Below are 12,591 nucleotides of genomic sequence, written 5' to 3' on the forward strand. Positions count from 1 at the left end.
CACTCATGATATTCATCATCAGTTGGCCATGTGTGCTCAAAGATTTGATCTACTATTTGTCTATAGTAAATATACTTTACTATATCCTGAGTAACCACCTTTTCTAAATTATCATAAAATGTGCTAGAATTTACCAATTTTGAGATACATTCTTGGAAAAGTTTCATGTTCCTATCTTTTGCTATAATTTTCACCATATCATTTACCTTAGTAATAGCCTCTACTTTCCAATTAGTGAATTATTTGATATTTTTATTAGTATCTAGAAGTGGTGGGACCAAAGTCTCCTGGTAACTCATTACTATATCTTTATGTTTGATTAATCAATTTTTAATGTGATCAGGAAAAATTGAAAAGCTCTTTATCTATTTGACAATTATTTTGAGTGGCATGGCATTTTGGGAAGCATTATGATCTATCCTTTTACATAATTTTACCTTCTTCATTTTTATCAAATGGTTTATCCATTTTTGAGAAGTTGGCTTAACCAACATCCTATCACCTCCCATTTTGTTGATTGCCAAGTAGAATATCTTGTATGCTTCATAGAGGCTAAGTAATTTTACATTTATCTTTACATGCAACATCAACAATGTAGTTCTAACAATAATTTATTGATCAAAATCATTCTTATCTTTAATATTTTCTAACTGCATTTTAATTGTACCATTATCATTGCATCATCCCATTTTATTCTCTTACCATGGGCTTGTTTTAACTAACCTTGTTGGGAAAATGGCATAATGGTCAGGTACTTAGGTAGACCTTCTCAATTTTTGATAGATGGCTCAATGGTGGTTAGGACCTCCAACTTATATATTCTTCCATCTAACAAGTTTATTTATTTTTGTAAATCGATGGTCTTTGTTTTCCTTTTCCCATAAGATGAATACACGTGTATGCATTTTTCTAGTAAATCTTCATATATTTTTCCTTATCTAGAGAAACATCATACAAATATGAAACTTGTCCTTGTAGATTCATAGTTGAATCAGAGAGCTTCGTATCCTTTACCCTTTGCCTAATAATGTTCCCTCTTACCCTAGTGTCTATCCCTTCTCCTCTTTCTCATCTAGACGTAGTAAAACTCCATGTTGTAAGGTCACCCAAGTCTTTACTATAATATTTATAACTTGACACATTTTCTAACCTCTTTAAATCTAGTCATTTCAATATCATATTCTTCATAATTGAATCAAATGAAATGACATCAATAATTATAAGATTAGGTGTCAACTGGACCGCTTCTTTCTTAACTATCTGTCTCCCTTTCTCTGGAATGACTTTCTCAGTCATAGTCATCATTTCAATTTTTACTTCCTATTCTGAATCATCTAGATTAGCATTTGGATTTTATTTTCTCTTTTCCCCAACTTTCTTTAGAGAATCCTCTATGTAATGTTTCCATAGTAATGTTAGAAATGGGTAATATTTAGAAGGGGGTGAATCATTATTCTAAAAACTTTTTCCCACAACTGAATATTCTTAATAACTCTATAACTTGCATATGAAAGTAAACCAACAATTTTGAACAGTAAATATAACCATACACAAAGAGAACTCGTAACACCATTATTTGTTAACTAGGGAAACCTTGGCCAAAGGAAAACCTTGATGAGGATGATACCCACAAGATGATCCACTAAAAAAATTAATCTTGTTAAGGATATTGACCTTATTAGGAGTCTATGAAGTTCATATAGTTTCTTGAGTCCTTGTTGGAGGACTAGGCCCTGTTAAAAGCCTCAAACCTATTAGGAGTTGGTAGAACAAATAAAATGTATGCAAGAAGGACCCACTTCCCTAACATGCAATATCTAATTAAGTTCTTCATAAGAATAAGTATACATACTGTATATGAGCAATGTTAGTATGCTAATAGAAACCAAATTTAAATAAAGCTTCTACAAACTAAACAAAATTCATAAACTTCAAGATAGACTAAGATGAGCTCTCAATTGAGAATATGAGCCATTAATGGACTCTCTCAATAAGAAGCTCTCTTGTTGAGTAGCTTTATCTAAATGGATAGGATGTATGCTCAATATGCTTCCAAAGGCTTTAATGGATGATTGTGGATTTTTGGTTTGGATAGATGGCTTTAGTATGGATTTGGCTCTCAAAATAGCATTATAACTTTACTTCATGGATTGTGTTAAAATGGCTTGGGAGAGGATTCCTTAAATAGGCAAAGGGCTTGAGGGATCAAGGGCTAGGATGCAAGGATGGGAAAAAGCTCATGGAGGGCTTAGATTGCATGAGAGGAGAGCACGTGGATTGTGCTTCCTTACAACCAATCAAGGAGTGACACATGTCACATGGTGAGAGGATGGAGGAAAGGGGAAGGATGAGTCAACAAAGGAGGCTCAAGGGATAAAATCTTCATAAAGACCCTCATAATGACTTGTAAGAGCAATAAAAGGGCTTGTAAGAGTCATTTATGACCTAGTGGACTTCATAAAGTTTTATGGTTGAGATATTTTGAGGATGATGAGAGCAATTTCGACTTGGACTTGATTAGGAAGGTTTTAAGCTTACTTAGGCTTGTGCAAATGATTAGAGGATGGATTAGGATGGTTTAGGATTAGCTTAGGGATAGGCAAGTGGATGGCATTTAATGAGGGTGGGTGAAGGAGGAGATATTTGTTAACTTTGGCTTGGGTTAGTAATTCTTAACCCATGTTTAGGGAATGTGACAAGGTTAGGAGGGGATTAGGATTAGGTTTAAAGACATCTTCTAGAAGAGTCTAGACTTTGGATGAGGATAAAGACTTTCTAGAATAGTCTAGAATTTCCTAGGATGAGGATGAAGACTTTCTAGAAGAGTCTAGAACTTCTTAGGATGAGGATAAATTAGATTTTTAGGAAATAAATAAAGTTTTATTTATTTCAAGGGTTTGGGTTGAGGAGATATTTATTAAAACTTTTTTAATAAACATGAGGATTAATATTTAATCTTAATTAAATATTTTGAGTTGGGGTTAGGGGTAGGAAATGATGAGATTAGCCTTTAATCGAAATTAAAGAAGGATTAGAAGATTTTGGAAGAGGTTATTGGTCATAAGGAAATTGGCCAAGTTTTGGGCAAAAAATAAATTTTTAATTTATTTTAGGATTTTTGGTCAATTTATTAATTAAATAATTAATAAATAAGGAAATAATGTTTAAATAAGATTTAAACATTTTTGGGAGGGATTCCTTAATTAAATATTTTTAATTAAGATAAAGGGATTTAATGGCATAAAAATTAATTAATTAATTAATTAATAAATGATGATGTCATCAGGACTTTTTCAGAAAATAAAAAAACTTTATTTTCTAAAGGTTTTTAGGTGTCTACACATACAATATTGTCTTATTATTGTAACCTGCACTTGCTCTATTCATACATCAGATTTTGCATCATATAAGGCTCATATATCGTTCAACATTTCTTCATGATAGTTCACATCACATTCATGCAACACTTTATCTAAACAAGATATGATCTTTCTTATATATCATAAATTAATAAATCTTTGCTCTGTCAACCTTAATGCTTTCACACAGTCGACCGATATAAAAGTGACTTGGGCTAAATATCTTGGATGTCAGCCCATCATGACTTAGTAATTATTTTTTCACCAAAATAATTCCTTAAGTCATACAATCCAGTTCTCTTGTATGCTATGTTATGATCTATTAAATACCTAAATTGGTTTTTTGACTGTAGCTCACATCATATCATTCATACAAGTCTGTGCACTAACATACATCATCATGACACTATCAACTATTGTTCCTCAACTCTGCACAAGCTAACTCAAAGTTTGGCCTCCATAAGCAACATAAGTATATTTGTACTATTGCAAACTATGTAACACTTAGACAATTTTCTAACTCTGATAATATCATGAAATATCAAACACAAATGTTACCATAAATGATAATACTTATGCATATATCGAGCCATATTTCCAACAATCTTCCCTCTTGGCATTGATGGCAACATTTGGGAAAATTGGCTAAGTCCCAAAGTGAAGCCATACAAAACAAAAGTAAATACAAAAGAAATACCTTTAAAACATAATAATTTTATTCATGTCTTGATGGATCATTATATTCTATATCACTCCTTTATAATGATGCATAGCTAAGCTCCCTCATGTGTGTGTGTGTGTGTGTGTGTGTGTATATATATATATATATATATATATATGTATATATATATATATATATATGTATATATATATATATATGTATATATATATATATGTATATATATATATATATATATATATGTATATATATATATATATATATATGTATATATATATATATATGTATATATATATATATATATATATACATACATACATATGTATATACATAAATATATATATACACACATACATATGTATATACATAAATATATATATACACACATACATATGTATATACATAAATATATATATACATACATACATATGTATATACATAAATATATATATACACATACATATGTATATACATAAATATACATACATATATATATATACATATGTGTATATATATATATATATATATAACAATTTTACATACTTATCCCTTTACAAAAAAAAAATTGTACATATACAATCTTCCTTGCATACTTCTCCCCTTTGACATCAATGAAAAAGGTGGCAAAAATTTATACCTACAAACCTATATTGTCTTCTATTGATCAACTAGACATTCTAGATATACAATCTAGAAAGTTGTGTTTCAGTTTGTCAAAGTCCTTCTTCTAGTTTTATTTCACTATATTAGATATACTAATGACTGCACAAAGTGCCTAAGATGCAACTTCTACTATGCTTAGGTTAGTATAGGAAAATTTTCATAGGATGCCTTAGTTGCAAGATACTCTTCCAATTGCCTCAACAAAATGACAACTTTAGGTGAATCTCTTTAATACCCTATCCTTGTCAAACTTGATGCTTCTAATAGTATTATGGATCTTCTCCATATCTATTTCAAAATCTTTAATTATAGCCTCTAGTTGTTGCAATCTTATAGTGTGACCTTTCATCTGGCTATCAAAATCTAACAAGTAATTGTATGACATTGTGCACTATCCATACAACTTCTTAACTTTATATGTGCTCTTCCTCAATCCATTAATGTGCATAGTTAATATCTTTAGATTATTTCTAACATTTCTCATATTGTATAAAAAACTAATGCATCATGCTTCATTTGGGCATGAACTAGACAAATTTCTAACAAGTTTGTGAGCTCTTCATAAAAATATTTTACCAACTTCTTTTCTAGTGTCTACAAGTCTAGATTTGTGATAGTTGTATTGACTGTCCTTTTTATTGTTTCATGTTGGCATTATGTTGTATTCATCATTAGTGACAACACTTATTCAATTCTATATGGTTACAAAGCTTATCACTTAGTCCACAATTTATACCGAGCATTCAATGGTTGCCAAGTAAGTGCATCAGTTAAGCAATTCACACTGAGCATTCCTAAAGCTACCAAGTGAGTGTACAGTGTACTAGTGTTTACCGAGCCTACAGTGTTCACTAAGTGGATAGTGGTCATCGAGCTTCACAGTGTCTACTAAGTCATTAGTTTGTGTGATGAGAAGCCAGTGTCTACTGAGTAATGGATGTATAGTGTTTACCGAGTGAAGCTCGGTAAACGAAGGATTCAATATCTACCAAGTGACACTATATCTACTGAGTCTCCAGTGGTTACTGAGTTTGAAGATACATTGTGTGATTAGTATGGACTGAGCTTCTACTTCTACCAAGTGCATGACAATGTTAAGTAATGCAGTGGATGTCGAGTATCAGAAGCTCACCAAGTCAGCTTATAGAACCTGAGTTTCTACTATTTTGTTGACTCAGTTAAATTTTGTTTACTTGTGTTTTAGCCGACCTTGTATTTGTAAGTATTGGAATGGTATATATGTAATGTATTGTATCATTTGCAATATGTGAAAGAATATCAAGGAATGGATATGTAATGCTTTGAGAAGAGTGGATGTGAATCAGTAGCAGAGCAGAGTATTCAAAAAGGTCTACAAGGAGTAGTAAGGTTATATCAATCACAAGAGGTGATCTGTACTTCAAGGATCTAATCAGTAATCAAGTTGTAAGTCAGCTCTACTATTTCATCTTGACAAGTGAAATTAGTTTTCTAAATTGTTTAATAGGGTAGACTTAACAGTCTTTTTTTAAACCTCTTAATAGAGTGCATACTTCATTATATGTCTATAAAACCTCTAACAAGGTGGATATAGTAGTCCAAATTGCTCTTAATAGGGCAGATCATCTGAAGTGGTCAATATAAGCCCTAACAGGATAACTTTATACTATAGTAGTGAAGTTTTGTGGTTATCATCTCCACCCCAGTTTTACTTTTTATTTGAAAGGTTTCTGGGTCACCAAAATACTATGTTCATGTGTTTTGAATGTTTATCTTTCCTCATGCATTCACTAGATTAGATGAATGAATGATGAATGGATTAAGTGCTCAATTAATTTAAAGTTCTTGAGGCTACTAATTTGTAGAAGTTGAGAATCTAACTCTGATAATGCGCCAAGATCACTTGCAATGCAAATATTTTGCTAAAGAGAAACCTAGGGAGCAAAGAGCTTGAAGCAAATACCTCACCAGAATATTTCATAATAGGAAATTAGAATTGCTATGTGAAAATGGAATGAATTTACAATGAGTGAGAGACCGCTTATAAAGGCCTCATGGAAGCTTGTAGAACAAGTTGGAAAGAGGTAGAAGATAAGGATAACAACTCAGAACACATCCACAAAAGGTGGAAAAGATAAGTATGCTAAAGGGAACAAACTCCCGAGTTGTCAACAACTAACCTCAACATGCATTAAATACTAAGTATTAAATAAATGCATTAACCCAAGTAAGCTTAAGCAATGGAATAAATAATTAACAATTAATTAATTATTTACTCTAACACCCCCCCTTAAGTGCAACTTAGGGGAATGCCTTAAGCTCACAAAAAAAAGAAAAAAATACAAAATGGGTCCTAGCAACGAGGCCATTTTAGGTACCCATGTACAATGCAACAAAATGCAACCTCTGTAAAATGGAGAAAGAGAGAAAACCCCATGGGAAAAACTCTCCCCCAAAAAGAGGTAAAAAATAACATGCTGAAAAAAAACATGAAGTGAAGGAAGGAAGGCCTCAACCAATCCCCCTAAGGACAACTTCTATAACCCCAAGCATTGACCGTAGCTGAAGAAAGTGTGGCAATGCAAAAGGTTTAGTGAGGATGTCTGCAACCTGACCGGAAATAGAAATGTACTCCAATGCAATAACACCATCTTGGATCAACTGACAGATGAAATGCATATGCAACTCAATGCGCTTGGTATGCTGATGTTCCACTGGGTTGCGTGAAATGTGGATGGCACTCTGATTATCGCACCACAAAATAGTAGGATGATCAGGAGGAAATGCAAACTCAGTCATCAACTCACGAAGCCATAAAGCCTCTTGACTAGCAAGAACTGCAGCCCTGTACTCAGCCTCTGTAGATGAAAGTGCTCGAGCATGTTGCTTCTTGCACGACCATGTTATGGGACCAGAGCCAAGGCAAAACACAAAGCCAGAAGTAGACTTCTAATCATCAACATCACCGGCCCAATTTAAGTCAGTGTAGCCAACAATGTGTGGAGTCCCCAAAGTGTAGTGAATGCCATACATGAGTGTGCCCTAAATGTAGTGCAGAATATGCTTGGCAGCTTGCCAATGACTCTCATGAGGGTCCTAAGAAAACTGAGAGACTAGGCCAACCACAAAAGAAAGATCAGGGCGGGTGTGTGTCAGGTACAATAGGCTACCAACCAACTGCTGACACAAAGTAGCATCCACTGTAGGTGAAGAGTAGGAGGTAGACAAAGTAACACCCAACTGAAATGGTGTAGGAGCAACCTTACAATCAAGCATGTGAAAGTGATGAAGCGTTTCAAGAGCATATTTTTGCTAATACACAAAAATGCTAGTAGGAGACTGATGAATCTGAAGACCAAGAAAGTAGTGCAGAAAACCAAGATCAGTCATCTCAAACTGGTCCATCAGTTTACACTTAACATCCTGGAGCATGGAGGATGAACTACCTGTAAGGATAAGATCATCAACATACAAAAACAAGAATCAGAATCTCATCACCAAGACGCTGAATGTACATTGTGGGATCGAAATGGTAGTGAGTGAAGCCTGTAGATAGTAGAAATGAGTCCATCTTCTCATACCAAGCCCTAGGGGCTTGTTTGAGACCATACAATGAACGTTGAAGCTTGCAAACCAAGGTGGGATCCTGCACAAAACTTGGAGGCTGCTCCATATAAATCTCCTCTGTGATATCACCATGCAGGAAGGCACTCTTCACATCCATCTAATAAATTGACCATCCCTATGAAGCTACAAGGGATAAGACAAGGTGAATAGAATTCATCTTGGCGACAGGGGCAAATGTCTTAGAGTAATCAACACCCTTGGCTTGCAAAAAACCCTTCGCAACAAGATGATCCTTATACTTATCAATGGAACCATTAGCAGTGTACTTAGTGTGGTAAATCCACTTACAACGCACTAATTTTCTCCCCTGGGGAAGAGGACAAAGATCCCATGTGTGGTTCTTCATCAAAGAAGAATATTCCTCCTCCATTGCACTGTCCCATTCTGAATGTCCTGTTGCCTCCGAAAAAGTCTGAGGATCAATACTAACAGCATGATTGAGTAGACTAGAATATGTAGTGTGAGAACGAGTGTGACAAGAAGTGGATGGGTCACCAACTAGAGATCCTGTAGCCTCAACAGTAGCTCGAGACCATTTAGGCATCCGAGGAGGATCTTGTGGTAGAGTTATATCAAGATCACCATGATCATCATCCTCATCATCCGTGAAACAAAGTGGAGATGAAGAGAGAGTAGTGGGAGCTGGAGGAGGCGCTGGAGGTGAGGAATGAACTACAAGAGGGCTCTCATCAAACTAAACATCCTGTCAAAATAGGACCTCTTTGGAATCAGGATCAAATAACCTGTAAGCCTTTACATCCTCGTTGTAGCCAACAAAAATCAATTGTTCACTCTTTCATTCCATTGCTTTCCTCTGAGCATCAGGTACAAATGCATATGTTGTACTCCCAAAAACTTTGAATGATGACACATCAGGCTTGACATGGGAACAAGCCTCCTCAGGAGTGATATGTCGATGTGCCTTGTGAGGCATCTGATTCTAAATGTAGTTGGCACAATTGACTGCCTCTACCCAAAAACATGAATCCATGGACCTAGACTGAATCATGTAATTTGCCATCTCCTAAAGGGTTCTATTCTTCCTCTTGGCCACACCATTCTACTGAGGAGTGTAGGGCACTGAAAGCTGATCCTGAAGACCATGCTTAGAACAAAAATCTCTAAAAGCTTGGTTCACATACTCCCCCCCATTCTCTGTGTGTATGCACCGAATAGAAAGTCCAGACTGCTTCTCTACAAATGCCTTGAAAACTCGAAATGAGTCAAAAGCATCAGACTTGTACTTAAGAAAATACACCCATGTGCATCTGAAGAAGTCATCAATGAATGTAAGCACATATCTAGCACCCGAAAAAGAAGGAATAGGAAATGACATGAGATCACTATGAATCAACTCCAAAGGTGCTAAAGCACAAGTGGCTTGTCCATGTGGAAATGAATCCCTATGTTGCTTGCCAAGTGCACATCCCTGACAAACACCATCTAGATAGGAAATCTAGGGAAGCCCAAGAACAAGTGCCTGTGTCCTCATCTGCTGAAGATATCTGTAGTTGACATGCCCAAAACATTCATGCCAAAGTCTGCTTACTGAATCTGCATGTGCAACTAAACATGAACCTGTGTCATCAGAAGACTCAAATCCATCAAATATGTAGAGATGTGATGTAGAGTAAACACTCCCAGTGGCCACAATCATCTCTGAATCATGCAAGTACCAAATAACCACATCATGTGGTGAGAACTCGACGGTCTTCCCAGAGCGAGAGTGGCAAATCTGATAGATAGACAGAAGGTTCATTGAAATAGTAGGAACACAAAGTACATTCTGAAGAGAGCCCCCACCCAAAGCAACAGTGCCAAAACCCAAAACTAAAAGTTGTGAAGAGTTCCCAACTGCAATCTGTGTGGTGGCGCAAGGAGCAAGTGAAGTAAGCAACTTAGGATTGTTTGTTAAGTGGTGAGAAGCCCTAGAATCAAGAATCCATAAAGGTGTTGAAGTCGTAGCTTGTGCAGAAAGAGCATGACCTTTCCTTGCAAGTGGAGATGAAGACTAAGGAGCTGAAATGTGATGCTCCTTCATGGCTTGCTCTAAAGCCTCTAATCATTTCCAACACCTGGAAACAGAATGTCCATCTTTCCCACAAAAGCTGCAGTTCTCACTCAATTTCTTCTTGGTCTTGGAGGTAGACTCACCCGACTTTGAAGAATCTTTACTCTCAGGAGGGTTTGCTGGAGGATTAGCTAGAGGATCAAATTTGGATGTGTCTTTCTTCGATTTTCCTTTCTTCTTTGATTTCCCCTTAGAATTTTGAGCAACCAATGCTTGGCTAGAAGAGCCAGAGCCATCCACCTGCTGGATCTTTGCCTATTCCCTAGTCAACCTGTCACAAAATGTCTCAAATGTAGGCATCCTATGTCTGTCTCCAAGGGCATCCATGGTGGAATAGAAAGTAGAAGAAAAGACCTGATACTGCACCTTCAACTTTGAGAGTATCAAAAATATGCACTCATTATCAGTTTTGTTCTTCCCACATCCCTGTAAAACTGCACGTAGGGATTTGAACTTCATCAGAAAGTCCTCGATGGTGGGAAAGTTGCTTGGTGACAAAGAAGTCAATTCTGCATCCAACTGAAGTTCTCGGAACTCATTCACCTGTCCAAACAAAGTCTAAATTTTTTGCCAATAAGCCCGTGGAGTAGTCAAACCATCTAGGTGAAATAGCAGATTGTCTGAAATGTTGAGTGCAATCAGCCCCATGGCTTCATCCATCTTGTTCCTGTGTTGTAGAACCTCAAAAGGTCATGTAAGAGTAGGCAGATTCTCATCCAGACAAGACCATAGACCTCTTGACATGAGAAGCCTAGTCATTTGTGCCTTCCAGGTGTGGTAGTTGTGTGGTGTGAGATGGGTTATAGATGGATCCGCCATTGAGAGAAAGAAGAAGATGGAAGTAGAAGGGTCTTACCTAAAGTAAATTATAGAGAAGAAAGACACCCCCCAACAAACGTACAAGAATATCCCTCAAATACCACAAAAACAACTAAGTAAAGCAAAAAACTGGAAAAGAACCTTGATTCGTTGATGCAGAATAGGAGGAAACACAAGCCTCAACTTTGATGCCAAAAATGGAAGCTCAACCAAACTTAGAATCTAACAAAATCAGCAGCAATGTCTCCGTCTTTGAGTCAGATTTTTGACACTTCTTTCAGATCAGAGAAAGACCTCTATATACTCAAGTTATAGCCAAAAAACTAACTGCTACTCTAAAATTGCACCTTGCTAGAAAATTACAGACACTGTCTTAAATTTGAGGGTCGTATGCCCATCACAAGGCCATCACCGAAAAAAAACCTATCACAAGAAAGATGACATCAGTAGGTAGAATATGATGTCAGCATGTCAGAATGTGATGTCACTGTCAAAAAAGTGACGTCACTATGCTGACTGGGCACCCAAATGCCACGCGAGTAGAGAATGCTAATGTGGGTAGGAAGACCACGTGTCAGCAGGTGGAGGTATCCATGTGGTGCTGACTGTCTACTGAGCTAGCGACGGAGTCTAGAGGCGGAGGCAGAATTCACAGATGGAGTGGTGCTGCAGAAGGAAGGCGCTGCCGGAAGGGCAGCGGCTCGGCGGAGCGGCGAGGGCCACAGAGCGGGGGCCATGTAGAGGCTGCCCCACAGCTGTGCTGCCGGTGGGGGTAGCTCCTGGGTGGCGCGCGAGCGTGGCCGCGGTGGTGCAGTGGTGATGGTGCCCGTGAATTTTTATTTTTATTTTTATTTTTTTCGCTCTATTCGTCCATACGGCTACCTGGGAGGCCAAAAGAAATTCCAAAAAAATGCATGAAGCAAAAAATGAAAAGTTTTATATGAATCTTAGCTATAAATGACGTTCCAAATCCAATGGAAACGTTCATTTGGGCTGAAAGTGCTCTGAAAAATTGCTCTACCCTCAATTTGAAGAAAAATTGCTCAAACAAACTAGGGTTTGTGACTTCAAATCACGGCTTCAAAAATCCTTCGAACAAGAAGCAACAAGGAGGCTCTGATACCATGTAGAAGTTGAGAATCTGACTCTGATAATGCACCAAGATCACCTACAATGCAAATAGCTTGTTGAAGAGAAACCTAGGGAGCAAAGAGCTTGAAGCAAATACTGCACAAGAATATTTCACAATAGGAAATTAGAATTGTTATGTGAAAATGGAATGAATTTACAATGAGTGAGAGACCACTTATTTTTAGGACTAAAAATTGCATGGTCAATTTTGAGTCACATATTGTGAATCTTGAAGAATCATGCCCTAAAGTGCCCTTTTATGC

General features: G+C 36.6%; 1 pseudogene; it reads left to right on the top strand.

Annotated features, from left to right (window-relative positions):
- The window catches only part of LOC149561085 (DNA mismatch repair protein MSH2-like), a 111,427-nt pseudogene extending 99,410 nt beyond the window's left edge, over nucleotides 1–12,017 (top strand).
- Nucleotides 12,018–12,591: the final 574 nt, after the last annotated feature.

The sequence above is a fragment of the Cupressus sempervirens genome, chromosome 4, assembly GCF_028749045.1.
Source record: "Cupressus sempervirens isolate cs-2001-9-10 chromosome 4, ASM2874904v1, whole genome shotgun sequence".
NCBI lineage: Eukaryota > Viridiplantae > Streptophyta > Pinopsida > Cupressales > Cupressaceae > Cupressus > Cupressus sempervirens.